Here is a 24353-nt window from a genome sequence, read left to right on the forward strand (position 1 = left end):
CCGACAAACCGTGCAGTAGCTACGTTAAGGCAGAGCGGACTCTTTCTCCATGGATAAGATATTCATTCAGCTGTGTAAATATATGGCAGATAGGTGGTGTGAATGAATAACCACTTGTAAATAATGTTTCAAGTTGCTTAAAAATGGATATGAATAATGAAATAATTGTATTTTGTTGAAGTTCTCTGAGAATCGTTTGGCATTGTGGCTTTCACATGTAATGTTCTGAAACCAATTCTCTTGTTTCATTTACTAATTGATTCTTAATTATGAATTATGGTCCTCCCTAAAAATTGGTGTATTTTTGTTGTGCACTGCTGGCAAAAAAAATTGTTTTTTTTTTTTTCATTTTTAAAGGAGCTCAATATGGAATATTTCTTATACATTTTTCTTATATCTAGATTTTCTGTGTTAGACAATAGTATCATCCTAAGTTGATATTTTTTGGCTTTTAATAACAATGCTAACATTTACAAACCTTCATGCCTATACATGTAGAATTTGATGAGTGATCGGAAGTACTTGTCAAAGTTTGAACTGTTCGTTTTTTTTCGGCAAAAAATATTTGTGTAAATGATCATTCTGTTCGAAACAACTTTTTCAAAAATTTTGCTGGTAGAGAAATGCAAGCTTATTAGTAGTTATTTAGAGGCTTCGGCGTTTGTAAAACCTTGACAATTTTTCATACTCCAGACAATACTTGCCAAAAATGTCAAGAATCTCATTCTCGAGTTAGTCACTTAGGATAAGTGACGGGGAAGTAGGTAGGACAGGTAGGACATGTACTACGCACATAAATACCTGGGTATGACAGTCAAAGGATTGTCCGAAGCTTGAAAAATAAGTTAAACTATTTATCATCTGTTCAATATACACACAAGCTATAGGAAACTAACTGTAAGAAATGTTACAAGATACTTTTTTAACCGTTAAAAAAAACAAATGCAGCAATCCTCTATGGCATTTCTGAATGAATCAATGGATGATTTTTAAAATTATCTATGGCCAAAGCTGTGAATGTTCTGCGACAAATTGCCATGAGCGTTCCTGAAAATAATTCTAAAGAAGTTTTTGGAACTTCCTTAGTAATTTCTTGAAGAATCGTTGGATGAACTAACGGGTAAATCTAAGACCAGTCCCATCGTGTTATACACAGCCCGAGTATGATGGTGCTAGTGATTTTTGAAAGTGCGATCACTCTTGATATATTATATCAAAGTGTTGCTGAATTTCTTGACGATTTTCAAAGTAATTCCTATAGAACTCCAGTAGTTGGCTACTGAAAAATGATTTGATCGAATTCCCACTGATATTTGTGGCATCAGTCATAAGCAAATTTTGAGCAGATTATGACGCAGAGGCGACTCGTAACCTCACTTTTTACCTGTTCTACGCATTTAAAAATGCCTTTTTCGACAAATTGAGATCATAAAGCAAATAGTATATGATTGGAATCTTCCTTTCTAGCAAATCTTCACTTAATAGATGCAATTTGGTTGCGTAAAGTCAAGAATTTCGATTCGTGGAACAGGTAGATTTGAGGTTAGGAAATCGCCACTGTTATGACGATTTTCCGTTTTTTTTTGTTGAATTGTTGAAGTAGTTCCAGTGAAATATTCAATGGAGTTTCTGCCCAATGAAACATTTTTCAATAATCTTGATTTTTTTTGAAAACTTCTGCTATTAAGGTCAGTTTGATGGGAAGAAAAAAAGCTACACAAATTATCAGAAATTTAGCTGTTCGTCTATTTGTTATCTAGGAATTTAGAACAACCTCACAGTTTTTTTTTCTATTTTTGTAAAATTTTCTTAATAAAATTGATTTAAACAGGATATAAACATGAAAGATATTCTTTTCATATATTTTATTATGTAGGAGAAGGTATCGACCGTGATTGTTTTTATTTTAATTGTTTTATGGCTTTAGCGGTCATGCGACTCAATGCTTCAGGAATTAACATAGTGGTTTTGTCTAGATTTTTTCAGGGTCTCTTACAAGGATCTGTCCAGATTTTTTTCTAGAGATTTCTCTACCAGTTCTCCCAGAAATTCTTCCAGATATTTTTTAAACGATGTTTAGAAGAATATCTCGAGAACTCGCTCCTCCAGTAATATCCCCAGGTATTACTTTGATTTTCTTTTCCAAATCTCCCCTAGAATATCCATCAGATATTTTTTCATTAATCCTTCAACTGAATTCTCCAGTTGTTACTTTAGGAGATCTTCCTAAGATAAAGATTTCTACAAAATTTCTCACAAGGAAATCTTCAACCTTCAACCAATGTTTTTCGAGAAATTCATTTAGAAAACCATGGGACTTGAATTTCGATTGATTTGTTTTTCAGATTATCTAGAAAGTATTCTAAAACATCCTCAAGAGTACAGTCGTTGTTTCAGAGATCAGTTAAGAGTGACCTTAAAACATCCACTAGTTTTATATGAGTTCACTTCAGAAATTTCTTATAAAGTGCCCCACAGATTTGTTTTTCAGAAAAATTTCGTTGGAATTACTTACTTACTTGAGAAGACTTACTTGAGAAAATGTCAAAGTATCTCACTAGAAATTTCTGCAGAAACATTAGAAAAAATCCCTGAAAAAATTGCTTGAGAAATCTCTTGTTGAAATCTTATTAAAATTAACAAAGACAGTTTAATAGGAAATCCTGAAAAAATCTTGGCGGCATTTCTTGAGAAGTTAGTGATTGAATTTTAGAAGATATTTTAACCGAAAACCTTGCAGGATGTCCCAGGCAAATCAATGGATTAATCACCGGATAAAATCTTAGAGAAGTTAGGACTTTCTTTAAAAATTTCACAAACATTTTTTGGAGGAATTCTGGAGATTCCTGAAACAATCTGTCGAGAAATTCCATTCCTGTGGTCCTTGGGTAAATCCAGGTTGAATTTTTGTAGCATCCAAAACAAGATTCTTGGAGAAATTCTTAGGAAAATTAAGGACTCAAACAAACTCCTTTAGAAAGTATTATCTGATCATTTTATCTGAATTAATTTCAGATCAAATTTTTAGAGAAAATCAAGTAATTCCATAAAGGCCTTAGATCTTGAAATGTCTGCTCTGATGCAATGAAGAATCAAACCCTTATCTTATTGCTCCTTTAAGGTTTCGTTATGTTTTCTTGGTTCCTGTTGGATCTATTTCCGGCCTCTTTCATGTTCCCTTTAGGCTCTCTTTTGGTTCCTTTCAACCTTTTTTTTCAGGCAAGTGGCCTATAATTTTCTATTTTAAGACATTTAGTCGCTACCAGCCCTGTAAAGATGAAAAGCTTTCTTTGTTTTGTTGTAACGACTGGCATGAAAATAAAGGATTATAAGCAAAAACCTGTCAGTATATATCAAATATAGTAACTTTTTCAGTCTAGGATTTCTTAGCTTCACGGTGCACAAATTATTTGCCAACGTTTGTCTTACCCATGGTTTCGAACGTGGACGCGCCTCTGCTTAGGATACTAAGATTTCATTGACGACTTCCTTCGAAAGCCGTCTCAAAATGTATAGGATCAAAAACCCTAAAAAAATACTATTCATGCATGTTTTACGTGTATATAAATAATCCCTTAAATAATTGAAATAAGAACTGAGAGCTGAGAACTAAGATAGATAATAGTTTTATGGGAAATTTGAAATGTAATATAATGAAATTCAGCGTTGAAAATAACCTATAAGCTTCTGAAGAGCTTCTAAAAGAGGAAAAAAAATAGGTCTATCAGGGTATTGGATTGAGATAAAAATTGCTATTAAAAAAAAATCTGGTTATTGGTATTGCTCTGAGAATGGTTCTACGAGCGATGTTTGAGATTAAAGTCCCTAATGAGAGACTTATTGCAATTTAAGTTCCGCAAATCAGTTTGAAGTATATAAACTTTCTGTCCAGTACATCGCTACAAAACAAAGCCATGCTGAAGGTGTCTGGGTTCGATTCCCGGTAGGTCCAGGATCTTTTCGTAATGGAGACTTCCTTGACTTCCCTGGCATAGAGTATAATCGAACCTTCCATACGATATACGAATGCGAAAATGGCTATTTAGGAAATGAATGCTCTCAGTTAATAACTGTGGAAGTGCTCATAAGAACACTAAGCTGAGAAGACGGCTCTGTCCCAGTGGAAGAAGAAGAAGAAGAATTGTGCTGGCAATTCCACCACATGATCCATTTAGACGATCATTTCGATAGACGAAAACAGGAATCAGGTTTCAAACAGGCTTCAATAAGGGATTCAGTTCTAGAGGTGATGGAAAGAAAGCTTTGCTAAGAAACTTAAAATATTAAAAATAGTACAAAAACTTTATTCGATGGGCAACCCAACATAAGTTAGCAAAAAAAAAAAAATCTTGAATGGTAAATTTAAAAGTTCAAATATTTTTGAATCGGCTTCAACATTTTTGATTTGTTATTTTCAAGAACAAACTATAAAATTGTATTAACAATGATTATGTTTTTTACATTGAGCCATCCTGAATTTCTTCCCGAACAAAAACAATGTAGGTATTTATAATTGGCAAAACTTTGTACAATATCACTTTTACGTAAAACGTTAATTGAAGGTGTAGGTTCTTTATTTCCTGTACATTGCTATAGTTAGTTTGGTTGGAATTGACAGAATTCAGATTACCAAACTATTCAACTGATGAGATTTTGACAAAATTTTAGCTTATTGCACTTTTTCAAACTATTTGTTTTCCCCTTGTTGACTTTCTGTCATAGTTCCACTTGCATCACTCAGCGCTGCTGCACTACTGAGCTGTCACAAACAGTGGCATCTTTTATGATTTGCATTACCCTGAAGGGAACACTTTATCAACGTCGCCTTCGTCGTCCGTCGGTCGGTCTGAACGAACAGTAGCACTATGCTCCGTTGTGTTTCCTCCAGTTTGTCGTCCTTTTGTTGATCCTAGTGCTGCAATCGCTACATACCTTATGTAGATTGCAGCGGAATTTGCATTGCATCACATTCTGCTGCTTGCAATAATGCGATTTTAATGTACAGACTACACTTGCAACATTAGATTACAAGCCGGGCATCGGCTTCTCTTTTTATGTACAGGATTCACCGTAAAAAGTGGTATCTTTGATGAGCGAGGCAATATTGAATAATGGCTTCAAAACCCAAGATAGCCGTCAGAATGTTTCCCTTTAAATTATAACAATCTTCTTCATTCGACTCGAGGAAAGTACCAGCTACAAAAAAAAAAACTTGTTACTTCGTTGTTCAACAATGATGCTCGCATTGATCACACTTGCTATATACGTCAAAATTGTAGATTTTTTTTAGAAGATCGTTCATATCATAGTTTTATAGCTTGTCATACACAGTTTACCTCAACTTTCTAATAGTATCCTCAGAATTTAAAAAAATCAATGCACTAATGGTGGAAATAGATATTTCTGATAAAATTTAAGATGGCGGCCAAATTTAATATGGCTGTCATTTTTTAACTTCAGATGAAAGTTACATCCTTCCTTTATGCGATGCCAATGAATTACTTATTTATTTCAATATAAATATGAATACAGTTAGTATATAATCTGTATTTTGCAACGGAATTTTCAACAATATATCAACAATATAATCGAAAAAACCTGATCAATATTACCCCGAATTACGGTACCGACCATCAACTTGGTAGTTCGTCATCTTCCCATTGCATCGATGATGCTGCCGCCGCCTTCGATACATAAAAGGAGGAGAACCAAGGGAATGCCATAATGACATCTCCCGGAGGGTCACTTTCTTTCCTGGCTGTCTGTCTGCCTGCCTGCATAGAGCGTGGTGGGAAGTCAACCATCAGGAACCTTATAATGTGCTTAAGTGCCAATTTCTGACAATATAAATAAAGTGACATCGATAAAGCAGCAGATTGTGTTGTGGGCCTTGGGTTTTCCGGACGGATATTGCGATAGTGGGCGCCCATCGAACCCCGCTAGAACCGATGGACACGACACGGACAATCGAGGATCCCGACCAGTGGATGACAATAGGATTGTAACAAAGTTTGATACTCAGTTAGTACTTGTTTCTTACAAAATATGTTATAATTTTGGCTGGTTAGTAGTTGAAATAGTCAAAATATATAATAAATATTTAAATGAATTTTTTTTGACTCATTGTGTCATTTTCAATAATTGAATTTAATCGAAATTTGTTATTTTGAGCTTGAGCTTGAGCTTGATTGGCCGCCCGTGCTTGCTACTCCAGTATCGCGAGATCAGCTGCACTTACACAAGGAACCAACCAGATGACTGCTTGGGACTAACAGACGCCCTAAGTATAAATGTGTGCTGGTGATCTTCTATTTTGAGGCAACAATGGCACCTGCCACGTCATAATGAAGACCAATGAGGGGAATGGGGAGGAATTGATGATGCATTAAACTGGCTCCCACAGTAGACCAGATATACCCCTGTATCTACGCCAGTTCATGCGAGAAGATGTAGGTGTAGGGTATTATTTTATGGAAGAGAGGCTAGTTGTTTCGTTAGCAGACTGCCTATGTATCAGGCGTAAGGAGAGGCGTGCTATAATAATGGAAGAATGGAAGCGTAGAGAAACGGTTGTTTTGTCCGTCTCTGGTTCTAGCAAATGCTATGAACTGTGATAGATTAGGAGTGGAAGATAGAAGATAGAAGTGAAAGATACAACTACAAAGTACGAGGAAAGGGACGGAACCCATGGCCACCAACCCCGTCAACTCAAAATTTGTTATTTTCTTAATATTAGAAAAATTGATTTTGTTGAGCAATTCCTCTGAATTTTGTTCTTTATTAAACTAATTTTAAACAGGCTTAGTTATTATGGCTTATTTTGTGTTGATTATTATATAATAAGAGATCTTCTAACATAAATGAAACAATATTTTTTATTCGTAACAAACTTTGTGATATAATTTTGTTGCGATTCACTGGTCGGGTTGGAAGATGCAGAGGATCTGGAAAGCATCATCGGCGATGAAAGCGTTGCATGGCTATGGGGAGGCAATTTTCATTTTATCGATGTCGTTATTCATTTTTTTTTTTCCTAGAATGGGTAGCTGAGAATGGTTTTCAATTTGCTGGAAAATGGAGTTTTGCTCGGAAAAAAAATCGCTCATTATTTATTCTGGTGTTATGAAAGTAGCATGTGTACTTGGATACGATATTAATGTTTTATTCTTTTTTCTTCCATTCTCAGGTAAGTGTCCACCGATGTTATGCCGCTAATCATGCAAATGACCAGATTCAGGTAGTATCATTATTTTTTCATATCGCTAGATGCTCTTGAGCTTTTTTGAACGGACCAATCAAATGTCTGGGTCTAGATATGAGCTCTTTACTATTTGGAAGAGTTCTTGCAGGACTATTATGCATAAAAATAATGAAATACTTGAAACAATTCTCCAAGCTAGTCTTTCCCAACTTTTTTAATTGTGAAAGCTCTGAAATAATATTACACAGCTAAAAATATGTTGTAAATTTAAGTTTATTTTCATGCACATATTTGGAGCATCAAAATAAACGTAAATTTCAACGACCAATCCATTATTTTTCAATTGAATTCTTTTTAAATTTACACGATCATGTAATAATCAACCATTTTTAGTTGAAAATTGAATGTATATTAATTTAAATTTACATGATACTGCAATAATACACGAATTTGATTTATTTTTACAGTAGGCTTCAGTTTACATCACATTGAAAATTAAATATTTTTTTCTGTGTATGTGATGAGCCAAATGCTCACGAAGCATACAAGAGTTCTGTGATAAACGTAATCAAAATTGAAATTAATACGGAAATTGACGGTAAAACATTCCGCATGGAATTTTTTTTAACTTATCACGCGTAGTAAAGATGAATAAATTATAAGTGAAATTATGAAAAAAAAAATCCACGTGCTCAGGTAGGATTTGAACCGACGACTCTTGTATGTTAGACGAGTGCTTTACCAACTAAGATACCGAGCCACCTTCTTCTTCTTTCTGGCTTTACGTCCCAACTGGGACAGAGCCTGCTTCTCAGATTAGTGTTCTTATGAGCACTTCCACAGTTATTAAATGAGAGCTTTCTTTTCCGATTGACCATTTTTGCATGTGTATATCGTGTGGCAGGTACGAAGATACTTCTATGCCCTGGGAATCGAGAAAATTTCCTTTACGAAAAGATTCTTGACCAGCGGGATTCGAACCCACGACCCTCAGCATGGTCATGCTGAATAGCTGCGCGTTTACCGCTACGGCTATCTGGGCCCCTGATAACCTAATAACTCAGAAGGTTACAAATTTTTACTCCAAATCCCAACAGCTCGCGCAGCTCTCCTTCACAACTCATATCCATATCCATATCCATTTCATCTATACACATGCGCGCAGAGCGAATGCGGTTTATTCAGTGTTGATCATTGATAGGTAAACAGTTTCAACACTTTATGAATTGCACTCGCTCTGCGCGCATATGTATTAGGCCGTCCCTTATTTTTCGAAAATGCGAAATGTTATAAGTTCGTCATTGTAAAGTGCTCGTTTTGATAAGAAAAAAATAAGGTAAAAATTTGAAGTCCATACGTAAACGCTAAGTGGTCCCCCAACGGCCCTGAAGGTATTAGGCGTAGATGACCCCGTGCGCAAAATTGAGCTCGCTGCTCTAGTGCACGCAGCATGAGTACGAAAAGCCACTAGTAACAATTTGTCCTGCGCGCGTTGATAATCATCATAGAAGTTTGTTTTCTTTGGGATGATTCAAATATTACGTTACGCAATATTTGCCAATTTTAGACCTCCTACCTGCCCCATGTAACAGCTTTTGTATGAAAAAATTAAAATGTTTGTGTGGACCGTAACATTACGAAACACCCCCTCCTTACCCCTGTTGCGTTACGTACTATATGGACGACCCCTTTGTAGTTCTGAATTTGATGTCAGCGTGCAGTGTTATGAAGATAACCATAGTATAAAATATTATTTTACCTAAAATTATAGGGTAACTCGGTATAATATGCCCCCCCTTAAACAAAAATGTATATATCTCGGTCAAAAGCACTATCTCTAATGAAAAAAGCACTTTAATAGGACCATTATCTTACTAGTTGTTAAGCAAATGTAAGCTTTTCCGCAACATCTGTTTAATTATCTGAAAATAACATCTTTTTTACAATCATCTGGATCACGCACTTCAAAAAGAGCCTGGGCAATATGCCCCAGTATCAGTATAATATGCCCCACAACAAACGGATAGTACGCCCCATGACAAATGGACAGTATGCCCCACAACACAGGGGTTATATGCCCCAGGACTGTCAGCTGCTTATGCACGCTGAAAAACTGCTAAAGAGCTTGCTCGGAAATAGATGGCATCAAGAGTGGGGCATATCATCCGGCCCGTGATGGGGCATATTGCCCAGGGATGAGAAGTTGTTGGAAAACGAATATTTCAGTGAATTTCCACTCTTTTTGGTCATTCTAACTAATGATATTCGTTCATTAGTTCAAGAGCCAACGTTTTACAATTGGTTGCTTTGATGTTGTGGTATATGACTCAAAAAATGCTTAAAAACACTGCGTGAAAAATTACATCGAAAATCGGCTTTTGATACTTTTTACATTATCTCTGTTTTGCTGCGCGTTATAACTGTCAAATTTTCATAGTGAGACAGTCTCATGAATTGTGAGGATTCTCAGTCATTTTCAATTTCATATTGAATCTGGTTCGTTAAATATCGAGGAGGGGCGTATTGCACGGGTGGGGCGTATAACACCGAGTTACCCTATACTGATTATCACTTTGTTACTAGTGGCTTTTCGTACTCATGTTGCGAACATTAGAGCAACGAGCTCGATTTGGTACGGAATTCAAATTTTTACCAGATTTTTGTCTTACCAAAACGACCACTTTACAATGACAAACTTATAACATTTCGCATTTTCGAAAAATAAGGGACGGCCTGATATGTATACAGGAGATTGATGGAATGAGTTATGAAGGAGATCTGCGTTAGCTGTTGGAATTTGAATTGGAAACTTGAAACCTTCTGAGTTATTAGGTTATCAAGTGACTCGGTAGCTTAGTTGGTGAAGCACTTGTCTAGCATATAACAATCGTTGGTTCGAATCCCACCTGTTCACGTGGATTTTTTCATAATTTATCCATTTTTACCACGCCTAATGAGTTAATTAACCTTTATCCAGTCAACATACATTTCACATGCTGAAAAACACACAATGTTTCTCGATGGATTTTGTTGAAATTTTCAGAACTTCTCGAATAACTCTTCTAGTTTGTGGGCCAGTTTTAAATGCATCATCAATTCTTACTCTTTTCTCGCATTGGTCAGCATTGACGTAACGTGGCAGGCGCCATTGTTGCCTAAAAATAGAAGTTCATTAGCACTTATACACTGAGGGTATCTGTTAGTCCCAAGCAGTCATCTGGTTGGTTCATTGTGTGAGTGCAGCTGATTTGGAGATAGGTATTGGAGTAGCAATCACGGGCGGCCAATCAAGCTCAAGCTCAAAAACACTATGATGCCATGCCGAAGATATTCAGTTTTTTTTATAAAGAGCATTTTCTTGACTTCCTTAGGCATAGAATGCAAAAATCGCAAAATGACAATGAAAATTCCCAGTTAATAACTGTGGAACCCTAAGCTGAGAAGCAGATACTGTCCCAATGGGAAATAAAACCGAGAAGAAGAAGAATTTCTACTTTACATAAATACTTACAGAAACTACCGTTTCGTGACTCTGATAAGCTGAATATTTCACCCATCGTAATAAACTTTGTCAATGATTTTAACAGTGTTTTTCCCAGATTAACTCTCTACAAAAATAACCGTTATCTCCCCAAAATTCTGCATTCCATCAAATAAAACTTTGTCGGGATTGCCACTGAAGCTCCCGGTGCCGCTGACGAAGACATTATTTTATTGCGTTTTCTTTTAAGATTGTCACCCAAAAAAGCGCATAACTTTGACTCCGATCTTGAAAACGCAACGTCGACGTTGGCGACGCTGAACTTTTCTAATTTGGTTGATGAAATCACTACCATCCCGCTCCCAAATGTACACCCTCGAATCAGAACGAGAATCGTTTGCGAAGTTTGCCAGGTCACAAAAAAAGGAGCAGCAACCAGCGTTTGAAAAGCTCCCAGTCTCCATTAACTCATTTCCCATGGGAGTGGCGCCCCCCGACCACCTGCAGCTATCCTTTTTGGGAGGATTTTTTTCTGATAAGGAAAAAGCTCTAGATATGAGAAAAATGTAGAGAGATTCGGTTTTTATGCCCGTCCTCAAGGAGCATTTTGCAATCTAGATCCAATTCAGGCTGTAGAGTAAGATGGAGCAAAAGTTCAACTTTAGTGAAAAACGAATACCAAAATCAAAACAGTTTGAAAACGCAACCTCCCATATCTTCATTATTATCCATATGATAGAAATAGAGCTCTGTGAAATTCTCAGCTTTTTCGATGGGTATTTAAAGGTGGCCCAAAAACGATCTAGGTTATTATGGAAATCACTATGGAGAAATGTAAGGAACTAAACAGCATTCTAGCCACCTTAAAATTAATAAAATTTGTTTTGAATAGAGCCTGAAATCTTCAAAAGCAACTTTTGCCCCCGAAGTTTTGCCCCATTTTACCCTATGAATGGCTCACGGATAAGAGAAATGTGTGTGGTGTGTGCAACTTTTTCCCAAACAACAATCACGGTGGCCCATATTTTCCCGTAAAGCCGTCGTATATATCTCTCTTGGGTTATATTTTTGCGCGTTTCTGTCAGTCTTGTGTTTTGTGAATGATGACGAAGATGAATGGGAAAAATTGATCCAGCAATGTGGGATGATGCCCTGGGCATGACGAGAATTTTGTAGTGTTTCGAATAGGCGCCCGGTGGGAAGTGTAGCTACTTACTTGTCAGTTGTACTTTAGTCTGGATTTAGTTGATCTTGGGATTCTTATTTTGTATTGTGCTGAAGTGCAACCGAAGGGTAAGGGCTGGGATATGAGATGGGAGGGTATGAGCACACATATTTTTCTCTTTTGAAATCTTATTGTGCGTGATGAATGTCCTGGATAATGATGTTGGATGTTATATCTAGCAATGATAATTTAAAATTTGGATTGTAACTTTTGTGAAACGGCAATACTTTTAGCAACAATTCAGCTATTGCGGTGATATTTAACAAACTTACGAACATCTTTCAATATCAGATTGAAATTTGAGATCAAATTTAATAGCTGGGATGTGAACAGAGGATTAGGGTAGATGTGCGGTTATGGCCATAGTGGTTCCCTATTTCGCCATACGTGTTGTTTTGAATAAATCCACATTTCAAAAGTTTTTGTGCATTTCAGCAGTTAGATATACGGTATAACTTGAAGTTTAACATTCGAAAAGATTAAAAATGTGAATGTTATCGAAATTGTACATATGACCAAATAGGGAACCATTATGGCCATAACTGGTACACTTTCCCTAGTTGCAAAGCTTGTTCTAAGTGTTAAAGAGACTTTCAGATACTCTAATAGGGTTAATGGAAAGCTGGCTTATGTTCATGTTGTGAAGTTGAGTTGAATGATCTCGTACATGGTAATTCGCACTAGCTGCGGTGAATTTGAGCGAAATTTAATAAAGAACTTCTAAATAAAAAAATAATGAAAAAGTAGTTTTTGGTGATCATTTTGATCATTTTGAAATTTGTGAACATCAGTTTCGTAATCTTAAGATTTCTCGGACATTTTAACATTAGGACATTTTAACATAAGGAGCCCCGTGATCAAAAATGCAACGCGGAGCCCCGAGAACAAAAACATCTATATCGGCTAGTTAAAGTGTACTAGTTATGGCTATAGTGTTTCCCTATTTGGCCATATGTGTTTTCTCGAACAGTTTCGCATTTTGAATATTTTTGAATGTTTTAACATCAAGATTCATTTGATATCAAACTACTAAAACACACAGTATGATTAAAAATTTAAAATAATAAAATTATCATGTATGGCGAAATGGGGAACTATTATGTCCATAACTGGTACACCTACCCTATGTATCAATGATGGCTCAGCCGATTTTCAAAATTCCTTCACGTTTCTTATGTCCATATCCTAAAGTTTTGTACGATTGGAAGAAACTATTCCTAGGGGTGTTCAAATTTCTCCTAGAACAATTGAACCAATACATTTCTTTTTCGTTGACTGGAAGTGCATGATAATCGTGTCAAATCTTACCGGAAAAGTTACTATTTAAAGTTTATCGAATTCGAACAATCGTGAATAATAAAAAGAATATCACATATATTTGAAAACACATATTTCGAGCATCCCCTAACGAGGCAAATTTGGGTAGGTCGCTGATGTCGATAGCTAAATCTCTAGTGCTTCGAACATGAATAAATACATAAAAAAAGGTATCTTCGACAAAGTGTTTGGAAATAAGTTGCACTATATTTTGATCCTTTTGGTCATTAGATCATTTTTATCTCTTCTTATGAACGTCCTAGATCAAAACTTCTCTCTGCAATGTTGTTCAATGATACATTTTTGACATTTTTGATATGATTTTGCTTGTAAAAATGCAGTGTGTTAGATCAGGAATATAAATTCTTGATTACACTCATAATTTATATTACTGAAAAGCACTAAGAAATACATGTTGGCTTATGAACCAAAATGTAAAGCACATGTAGTTTTCTTGACATTGATTTGATTGCAACAGTCCGGAGAACTTTTTTTTAATAATAATAGAAATTCGAAATTACACTTAACATTTATTTTACTAAGAAAAACGTCAAGCATTCCTAGTTTTTTTTTCAATTTTTCAATAATAATGAGATGGATAGATATGGGTTATGAAAGGGGTCTGCGTGGTCTGTTGGGATTTGAATTTTAAACTTTTAATCAACTCAGTTATTGGGTCACCAAGTGGCTCCGTAGCTTAGTTGGTAAAGCGCTCGTCTAGCATACAAGAGTCCTGGGTTCAAATCCCAGCCGAGCACGTGCATTTTTTTTTTCATAATTTCACCCATAATTTGTCCATCTTTACCACGCGTAATGAGTTAATCTAATTTTTGTGTTTTTTAAGCAAAAGAAGTTTCGAGTGTAATCCAACGTTTATCTTTCTACACAAATGTACGCACTGTTTTTGCACAATTAAATCATGAAGAGAAATTACATGTCATCGCTCTGAAACTCGATTTGAAGGCAAATAGTTATAAAAAATAAGTAGTTCCGTAGATTTTGAGCAAAAAGATTTTGAGTGTATCCAAAATTTACTATTAATGCCCACTAGAGATGGGCAAAAGGATTCGGAGCCGTTCAAAAGATCCGGATCACTCAAAAGAACGAGTGATCCGTGGCTTTTTTTTGCGGAGAGTCGATTCATTTGATCAGCACGAATCAGACAAAAAATGACCCGGGAAAAGAACGAACCGATTCATCTCCCCTATTCTCCTTCGCTCGTTTCTCGGCTTTATTATAATTTATAACGCTTGATACGTGCCTTGCTTTGCGCGCCAAGGCACACATACAAATACAGTTTGCGGCTCCGCATTCACAATCCGCATTCACAACCAAACAACTCATTTTCCCGCCTACTCGCATGCAGATAGAGGAAAGGTAGAGAGAAAAAGTGTCCACTTGAACAGCATGTCGTGAGTTTCTGGGGCACAAAAAACGAGAGAGCGAAAGATACGAAATTTACGACGCTTGTCGCGCATCAGGGAGTGATCCGCTCTTTTTTTTCCGTCCGCTCGGTTCATTTCACTTTTCCTTTGCGAGTCGCTGAGCCATTGAACCGTTCAAAAGACCTTATTCATTAAAATGAGTGATTCGGATCGGATTCGTTCACTAAAATGAACCGTTTTGCCCGGCTTATGGACAAAACGTCGAAAGACAAGAGGTCGAATATGATTTGCTTGGTGTGGAATTTTTCCTTCTTTGAAAATAGGTTTTCGACCTTTTGTCCCTTCTTTTTTGTTCTTCGACCTTTTGTGATAGATTCGTTTTGTCCATCTCTAATGCCCACACATATTCACTGAGCTTCTAATAGCGAATTTATATCGCAAAAATTACATGTCATTGATTTGAAAATTGATTTAGAGGCAAACGAGATGAAAATTTAGGGCTTTTCGTTGATTTTTAGTAAAACAAAATTAGAGTGTAATCCACAATTTATATTTCTGCTCAAACCTGTTAACTGAACGTGTACAATCCAGTTTATATCGAAAAAACTACATGTCACCGCATTTAAATTTAATTTCGAGAAAAACAAGTTAGAAAAACTAGAATTTCTTCAAGTTTGAATTTCAAAAAAAAAGTATGTTGGGTTCAATCTCGAACTTGATTTTTCCTTAAAAAATGTTTTGTAGACTACTGTAACCGAACTAATGTCGAAAGAACTACATGTCACATGATGTCAGTGCTTTCAATTTTGGTTCATAGACAAATAATTAAGTAAAAAGTAATTTCTTATGTTTTTTCAGTAACTTAAATTTTGAGTGTAATCAAAAATTGATGTTTCAGTTCAAGCATGTTCTCTGCAATTCTGCAAGAAAATTTGTGTCGAAAAATCCATCGACATAAATCTGCCTCGTTAGGGATACTCAAAATATTTCTTGCTCCACATGCATCATTTGCATAAAATAATTAACTCATTACGGTTCGGAAAGATGGATAAATTATGGGTGAAATTATGAAAAAAATCAACATGCTCGGCTGGGTCACCAAGTGGCTGGGTAGCTTAGTTGGTAAAGCGCTTGTCTAGCATACAAGAGTCCTGGGTTCAAATCCCAGTCGAGCTCGTAGATTTTTTTCATAATTTTACCCATTATTTATTCATTTTTACCGCGCGTAATGAGATAATTAATTTAATAACCATGCGGATTGGATTACCGAACACCTCAATATATGTGTCAATATATTATTTGCATGGTTATCTAGGGTCATTCAGGTTTGAAATACCTTAAAACATAACATTTATCTTAAAATTTGGTACAATTATCATGTCGCTTTGGCGAGCGAAAAAAATTGTATTGGTTTAATTACTCTAGGGGAAATTTGAACACCCCTAGGAACAATTTGAGAATACCTTGAGAGTTGGTTCAATTTTATAAAGATTCCAGAAGTTTTCTACTACTCTTCCAAGAATTCATACAGTACTTTCCCTAGGTTGAGGTCGTACACGGCATGTATGTTCACTATGTCAAGTGACGCATCAAGAGCAGTTGGTACGACGACAAAATAGCGATAACCTTTTAATCTTCCTGAAGAAGGGCCAAACCAAGGGTCGAAACGTTGATGATATGAAGTAATTCCGGTTTTAAATATGTTACCGACCGAAAAGCCAATCGAAGGGGGATCTAAAACAATTACTTATAACAATTCGTACCTTATGTTAACGAATGAATGCAAACTTGGCCGAGTTTACATTTGTATAAAACAGTTAGAAAAGTGGTGGTCAGAACAATCCTTAGACTATATTACTCAGGTAATTTTACCCACACTACTGTTTTAGAGAGTCGCCCCATTTTTTCAATCTGGAGTGTATGCCAATCGAATAACATGTTTTAAATCTACAATTATTATCAGGATGGGATTACCAATATTGATCCTTGATAAAGGATATGTCAATATTTGATAGGTATCAATGTCCATTCGCCTATCGAACCTATCGCGTCAACAAAAAACCTAAGCCCAAAACCAATCTTTTCTCAATGTCAACAGTTTAGTGTCAATCACCCACAGTCATCTGTCAAATTGTCAAATTCGCCTCCATATCGATCGTGTCGCCTACATACATTGGCCGGTGTGCAGTGTTACTATAGTTTGGGCAGCCTACAAGCTATAGGCGGGGGAGTATATTTGAATATTATATTATGTTTGATGTTATGATGTCGACAGCGCACAGAGGTCCACTTTTCAATAAGCTGGGTTTTGCCAGATTTACAGACGAGAATTTAAGAAGAAACATGAGAAGAAGAAAAGGGTCAGAAGCAGAGGGGTATTAGTGACAAAAAATCTGCTTTTAAGAAAATGAAATTTGGAAAAGTTCGAACCATTGAAATTGTTTGAAAAACAGCTAATTTGTTACAACTTTGTTTAATGAGAATAAAAAAAGTGTCTTTGTCCAAAATAGAGATTTAAAATCTAAATCATGTTCATCAAACTGAAAATCAGCTATTTTTGTCATGATTTTTTGAATCTGGACCACTGTGGGGCGTTCGTTTGCAACCATTCATAATTTATGTCGCAATGGCTACATTGACTACCTACGCTTGGCTATGACCGCTGGAATAATGATGGAGTTGAATTTGTTGTATAGCGTTCACTATAACTTTAGAATATTATGGTCAGTAAGGCTGAGATGTGTAAGAAATAGTAGATAATCGAAAATAGTCTGGAAGTGTAAAAAATAGTTTAATAATCGAGATTTTGACACCGTGAGATGAACCAATTCTAGCTGAAGCCAAATATGCAAGCGGTTTAACCCCACGATCTACGCCCAATAATAAACATTCTGAAAAGCGGTCCAAAGGTAAGAAAATCCTTTCATTCCCATACTTCCCTCACTAAACCGACACAAAAAATCTTCACTCAGTTCACTCCATCCGGAAGCGGTACTGGAAGCGAACCGTAGGGGAAGCTGATTACGATAACATAGTGGGTGAGCAACCTCTGGCAGCCAGTTTTCACGAACGTGCCTGCATGCAAATTTTTCGCATTTGTGGCAGTTGATGGAAATAAAAAGGGACCCCACCATCCATTCACGCCAACTGATGGGTCTTTATAAAACCGTCGAGAGTTTGCATTGAGACCGTGTCGGGAAAGCTTTGCAAGTGTTTCACATTTTCATTGGTCGAGGGTCTCGTAGGGACAAGCTAAGTTGTCATTAAAAGTGCCATCGAGGGATTTGGGATGAGATTTTTAAAATTCCATTCGGTTTCCACCACCTCCGCCACCTTTCGGTATCATCGCGTTGCCGTCACCAGGTGTGGAAGGCGCCGTAGCTACACGGTAACTTTTCCCTGGGTGGCAAATGTCATTAATGTTCAGCTTGCTTTTTTATCGGGCGAGGTTTCCCATTCAGTAGCATAAATGCCACTAAAGCTGGAGACCCATTGCCCACGGACATTTTCGGTTCCAGTTGAAATTTAATTAGTTAGAAACGCTACGCCCGGAGTCGTCAACAGAGCTAGAGGTGGGTAAGGAATTACACGAGGGACAGTTCCGCGACATATCAAATATTCCACCGTCCATTTGAAATTTTACGGAAAATTGCACTCGATCCCGGAGTGGGAATTGGGGCTAACTGTATGCCTGGGAATATTATTATCATCATTGTTGCTTGGTAAACTTTATTGGTGGACCGGACAAGGATGCTGATCTCACCTCGATAAAAAATAAATTGTGTTTGATCGTTTCGCAACCACGAATCACACAATTCTGAACTACGTTCTGAACACTTTACAAAGTTTTATGGGCACAATTTTATTCGATATTTTAGCATGTATGCGTTGAAATTATTATGATTTTCATTGTTCTAATGGCATCCAACTATTGTTATTTTGTGGAATGCTCCAATCATAATATCTGCACGAAAGACGCATGTAGAGCAAAGTGAGATGAAGCAAAAGTATAACATTTACTTAAACAGCTTAATGACTGTTCATTTTTATAAAGTGGACACTTTGTTTATGCTTTCTCTTGTTAGTTATTAATGAAATCCTCTCCGATTTTCTGTGCATCGTTTAACTACTATTCTACGATGTCATCTTAAAAAAAAAGCTAACAAAATGCTCATGGGTGAAGAACTAGATAGTGTTTACAAAAAAATCATAGGAAAAGCTGTTCTTCATAGTTAATCATTGTTTATCGCACAACAACAACATCCGCATTTTTATGAACAAATTGTATGTTGTTGTACTGAAGGTAGAGCTTTAAAAGAACTAAAAATATTCCACCAATCTCTGACACTAGATCACTCTAGTCATTTATCCATTTATGGCCAAGTATGCTGAAATACCATTCTTATACTCCCACCAAAAAAAAATGTAGCCAAAATCGTGTTGGTTGGTTTAGATTACTAAAGAAACTATATTTGTATAATAGAGAGCTAAATCATGAGGTTTGGCTGCATTCTAAAGTACAAATTTTACTTTTTTAGCCGTTTTATTGAAAAAATCTCATTCTTTTAAAAACATGGACGCATATTTACCAATCTACAGAAATTTCAAAAGGTTTTTTTCCCAAATGTTTTAATCGGTAATCCCAGAATAAGATGTTATGAAAATAATGCATGGAAAATAAATTCGATTTCATTACAGCAATGTTGCCAATTTTGGTAATTTTCATTGAGCTTTGAGAGTTCTTCTGAAAATAACTTATTTTTTTCTCTATGGTTCTCTAATATGGCGTGGAAACTAAATAAGCAACTATATTAAGGCGTTGATTATTTTTCATAGAAATATTATATTCGTACTTCCGTCAGATTGCACTTTAAACCTGAATTCTATTAACTTCAGTTCTTTTTTTAAATAGGGTTACGGTCGTATATTGGACCCCCTAAGGAAGTGATTATAGTTTTTTGTACCAAATTATCAATTGCACAACGTAACCAAGTCAAAGAACATGCCAAAATGTAGAAAAACTTCGTCTTCGAGATAAAAATGTCCATACGGTCATGTAGGATCCAAAAAAACGTCAAAAATAATTGAATTGTGAAGCACTATTTTTCATTATTTTGGACACACCAATACAATTTGGACCCTCAAAGTATTATTTTGGACACCCGGCATTTTTTCATAATTTGGCGCAAAGTCCACGACACTGGTTGTATAATATGCTTGCCCATTGTCTAATAAATCGATTCACAATGGAAAACCAAAGAAAATCTACGCTTTTGGTTCAGAAATTTGAAAAAAAGTTTTTGTTTACATTTGAAAAATTTCTGACGGCTTCAATTTCTGTGAGTAACGTGTTGTAACGGTTGCATGGATGAACCGATTAAATTAAATTAATTTCAGATAAAATAAACACATATTTTTATGTACAAACGGTTGATGTAATTGCGGAATAGTCCTATCTTTCCAAATGGTATGCGAACTAAATTGGTCTTTCGATTTAAACTGGGAAATTTGCAGGAAAATGGCCCGGGGGGTCCAAAATATTTAGGGGTCCAAATTATATTGGTTACCCTAATCTTTTTTTAAGGTGTCTGGGTTCGATTCCCGGTCGGTCCAGGATCTTTTCGTAATGGACATTTCCTTGACTTCCCTGGGCATAAAGTATCATCGTACCTGCCACACGAGATACGAATGCGAAAATGACCACTTTGGCGAAGAAAGCTCTCAGTTAATAACTGTGGATGTGCTCATAAGAACACTAAGCTGAGAAGCAGGCTCTGTCCCAGTGAGGACGTTAATGCCAAGAAGAAGAACCCTAATCTTTTTTTTCTGATATCTGATAAATTGTTGCTTAAAAAATAACTTGATTTTCATAGGAGGCTTCTTATTCAAGATATTTTTAAAGAACAAGCTTAAACTTAAAAATAAACAAGCTCATCCTAAAAATAATAATATAAACAGTTGATATTTTCCAGCCAATTTATAACAATCATTAATTTTGATAACCTTCAAAAATCGACTGTTTCTTACGTTGTTCCTTATTCGTGTTTTCCTTTAAGTAATTCGATTATCCAAAGTGAAAAAATCGATACTCCGGATAATCGAGTCCGACTTGTATTATGTTCTGCTAGGAGAGCGTTATAACCCTTCAAATATTTCTAAAATTTTAACATTCAATATTCATTCAACTAAATCAAACAGATTATTTTCCTGACTCAATTGTTAGAAAGTGAAACGTTAATAATAATCGCGCAATAGATTTTTCATTTTAAAAAAGTGCTGTAGAACTATGAAATCCAGTCGAAAGGGTACGAAACTACAACATATGGTGATGCTTGAATAAAAGCTTCCTAGAGAAAAAAACATAAACAATATTCATATTTTCAAAAGTTACGCATTTATTTGTTGTGCTCAGCGCCAGATAGCATGACGAAGCCGATTTTTTAAGATATTTACATCATAATAGGGTAAATAATTACTTGGGCACCTCCTTCGCTCACTTTGGTATCAAGTATTTTGTTTTACCAAGTTGTCTTAAGCTTTCCAGTAATATCCATTTATATACAGAGTAATACAAATATGAATATGGCAAAATATGCCCGGAAGCTTTAAAAAAACTTTTAAGGCTCAAGAATCCATCATTCAATCATCAGCAATCATCAAGAATGAAAACCCAGTTTTTTCGTTCAAATTCAATGAAATCCTCATGAAAATCTATCATCGCATTACAGATAGCAAATGCAGTGCAATGATAGATTATCTTGAACATTGCTTCAATTTTGAGCAAAAAACTGGTTTTGAAAATTTGTAAAATGATGATGGTTATTTTCCTCTTGGAGTGAATCAAAACTGTCAAAAATGGAATCCGTCTTCTTAATCTGTATTAATTTTTCAGAATGTATGTAATGAATGTTAGTTAGAAGTTAGAGACAGCAAAAAAATATTTACCGTATTTCTTATGTTCTACCAGCGATACACTTCGGAAAGAACTTTCTAAATGAAAACAAGTTAAAAAACTTTTTAGGAAGAAACATTTTTCCAATGGTGTTTTATTCATCTGAAAAGACAATTCGATTATTCTCTCTTTATAGTGACACAAAATTTTATCGTAGCATCTATGTGAAACGTTATTATAGCTTTCACAAAGATAATGTAACATTTCGTGCTGCAGCAAAGAATTTTTTATTAACAACTGTACTCTATGAACACAGAAACAGAACTGCAAAAGAGATGTAATGTCAAGAAGTAGAGGATAATGATCATGATGTTGTTGTCATTACCCAACATCGACAAATGCTTGGTACTAATATTTGCAAAACGCCTAAATTTATGCTCTATCCTTGCTCCCTTAGACATGTTGCCTCAATGCTGATGTAACGTTCTAGTAGCCATAAATGCTATTGTTGTGTTCCTTCTAATGCGAAACATTTCAAAAGCTCCAGATCATTCTACGAATTAGAAAATAATATTATCGAAGTTTCTCGAATATTTGGTAGAATCGTTGTTGTAGTGTTCCAACATTAGAATAAACTGGTGCAGTGTTTTTAAAATGTATGTCATAGTGATTAATAACATTTCCGTGAAGCATATCAAAGCGTTACCGACAGTCAGACAATTTGGGATTTAATATATATGATAATCAATTGTATTTCTCTAGGCAAGCATACTCGTTAAGCTCCCATAAATTTTATTTACAACTTCCTATAAATCTTAGCTAAAATCCCTCCTCTCGAATCTTTCTTTTTTCAATTCTAAAGGTAGGGTTACGACATCCCTAGTATTTCAAAAAATCGTTTTTCAACTGAGAGATAACTTTTCAAAAAATTGTACTGAATTCTTGTATGAACTCAACATATAATGAATCAAATATTTTTCAAAAATGTTGACCTTTTTTAAATTTTAGAGGACAACACCACAAATTTCTAATTTACCAAAAAGTATGATTTCCTCCAGATCCTGAAAGGGTTGTTTGTCGAATGGTAAAAATGTTTGTATTTCAAAATCATGTGAAATGATGAAAAATCTCGTCATCTCAACTACAGTGGCCCAATTTCATATTCGTACAGGATACTGTTTCCACATCAAGTTAGTAAAAAACTATTAAATGAAGTATTGAGCTACAAATACTTTATCCACATAGAAGGTAATAGGTGTCATCTATTGTTTGCCAATCACAAAATGTTCCCATTTAAATTCATCTTTGGATTAATAGAAAAGTATTTGTTTGGTCTCACCGCGCCGACTCTCTTATTCAAATAAATAAATAAATTTGAATAAGAAAGTCGGCGTTAAATTGTTTAATATTCACCCAATTCCATATTCGTACACCTACCAAAATTCAAACGCACAACGTTCAAAACTAAATTTAGAAGCTCTATTTGATTACTGAAGTGCTTTATTATGATGTTCAGATTTAGTGAAATACATTTGGATAATTTATTAGTTTATTAATTTATTAGGTAAAATTATGAGAAATGCCAGTTTTCCAATGATTTTTGCTATAAAATCCTATATTTCGAACAATAACGTTTATTTTTGTCATTGGATCCAATCTATAGATTATACTCGTAAGCTCTGATAGAAATTTAGTTGAAATATATACAGTTTACAGAAATCATAAACAGTTTTTATACCTTTTGAGTTCAGAAAATTGTTGTGCCATAAGTTCAAAACTCTTCTAAAATGATATTTTTAATCAATGAAAACCAAATTTTCATTCTAAACAACAGGTAAATGTTAATTTTGAATTTGTATGTAAAAATAATTTGAACTACGAACTTCGTTTTACAGTAAAGTACCCTAAACTACGCTGTACATACCTCCACATAATTGATGTCATCGTAATATTCAATTATCTTTGAAATTCAAAATTCAAAATAGCACCTTATTTTGCAATTTATTGATTTTATGAGATAAATACAAAATAACTTGAATGAGCAGAGAGCATTGATAATAGAATATATCCTGTGTTGCGGTTATGGTAATAATATTTATTCTATAAATCTCTGTAATCATGTTTGGTAGTAAAATGTAAATTGAAAATGATAATTACGCAATGTTTTGATAGGAACATTAACTATGGATTATGTATATACATTTAGGAGCTAAACATAAAGAAATTGACTAAAATTTTTGGTTTTGGATTTGTTATAAATGTTATACTACCTAAGATTCAAAAGTATAAGTTGTCGATATTCACTCCTAGCTACTCTAAAACTGATTATAATTTTTTGAAACTTGTGCAATATTCGCAGTTATCATTCTTAAGGAAGTGATGTTGAAAAACATTCAATTTATTGTTCGAGTTACCGAATATTTTAGCAAAAAACATGGGAAAACTGGTATTTTTCTTAAATTTACTTAAGTTTCAAATATGTCCGCTTATAAATTTTCCAAATGTATTCTACTGCATCTGAACAACACAACGAAGAGCTTAAGTAATCATCTAGTCCATTAAAAATTAGTTTTGAATGCTGTATATATCTTTTTTGTTAGGTGTACGAATATGGAATTGGGTCAATTATAGACACAATCTAAATACTTTTCCATTATTCCAAAGATTTAAGCAAATGAATACAGTTTGTCATTGCCAACATGATGACACCTATAACCTTCATTATTGATAAAGTATATCGAAGTCCATGCACCATTTAATAGTTTTGTACCAACTTGATATGAAAACAGTGCCCCGTACGAAAATGAAATTGAGTCACTGTATAAAAACTTATCATCAAACTGGGTTTTTGA

At 35.1% G+C, this 24353-nt stretch overlaps 1 protein-coding gene and 1 non-coding gene across 4 annotated transcripts in view; both read left to right on the forward strand.

The window, feature by feature from the left end:
* LOC5565863 (cyclin-dependent kinase 14) overlaps positions 1-24353 on the forward strand; it is a 496797-nt gene that overhangs the window by 194503 nt on the left and 277941 nt on the right. The gene's annotated exons all lie outside the window — the stretch shown is intronic.
* Positions 15714-15785, forward strand: Trnaa-agc. Its single transcript has one exon. It is a non-coding gene; the product is annotated as a tRNA-Ala (tRNA).

This window comes from Aedes aegypti, chromosome 2, assembly GCF_002204515.2.
Source record: "Aedes aegypti strain LVP_AGWG chromosome 2, AaegL5.0 Primary Assembly, whole genome shotgun sequence".
NCBI classification, from domain to species: Eukaryota; Metazoa; Arthropoda; class Insecta; order Diptera; family Culicidae; genus Aedes; species Aedes aegypti.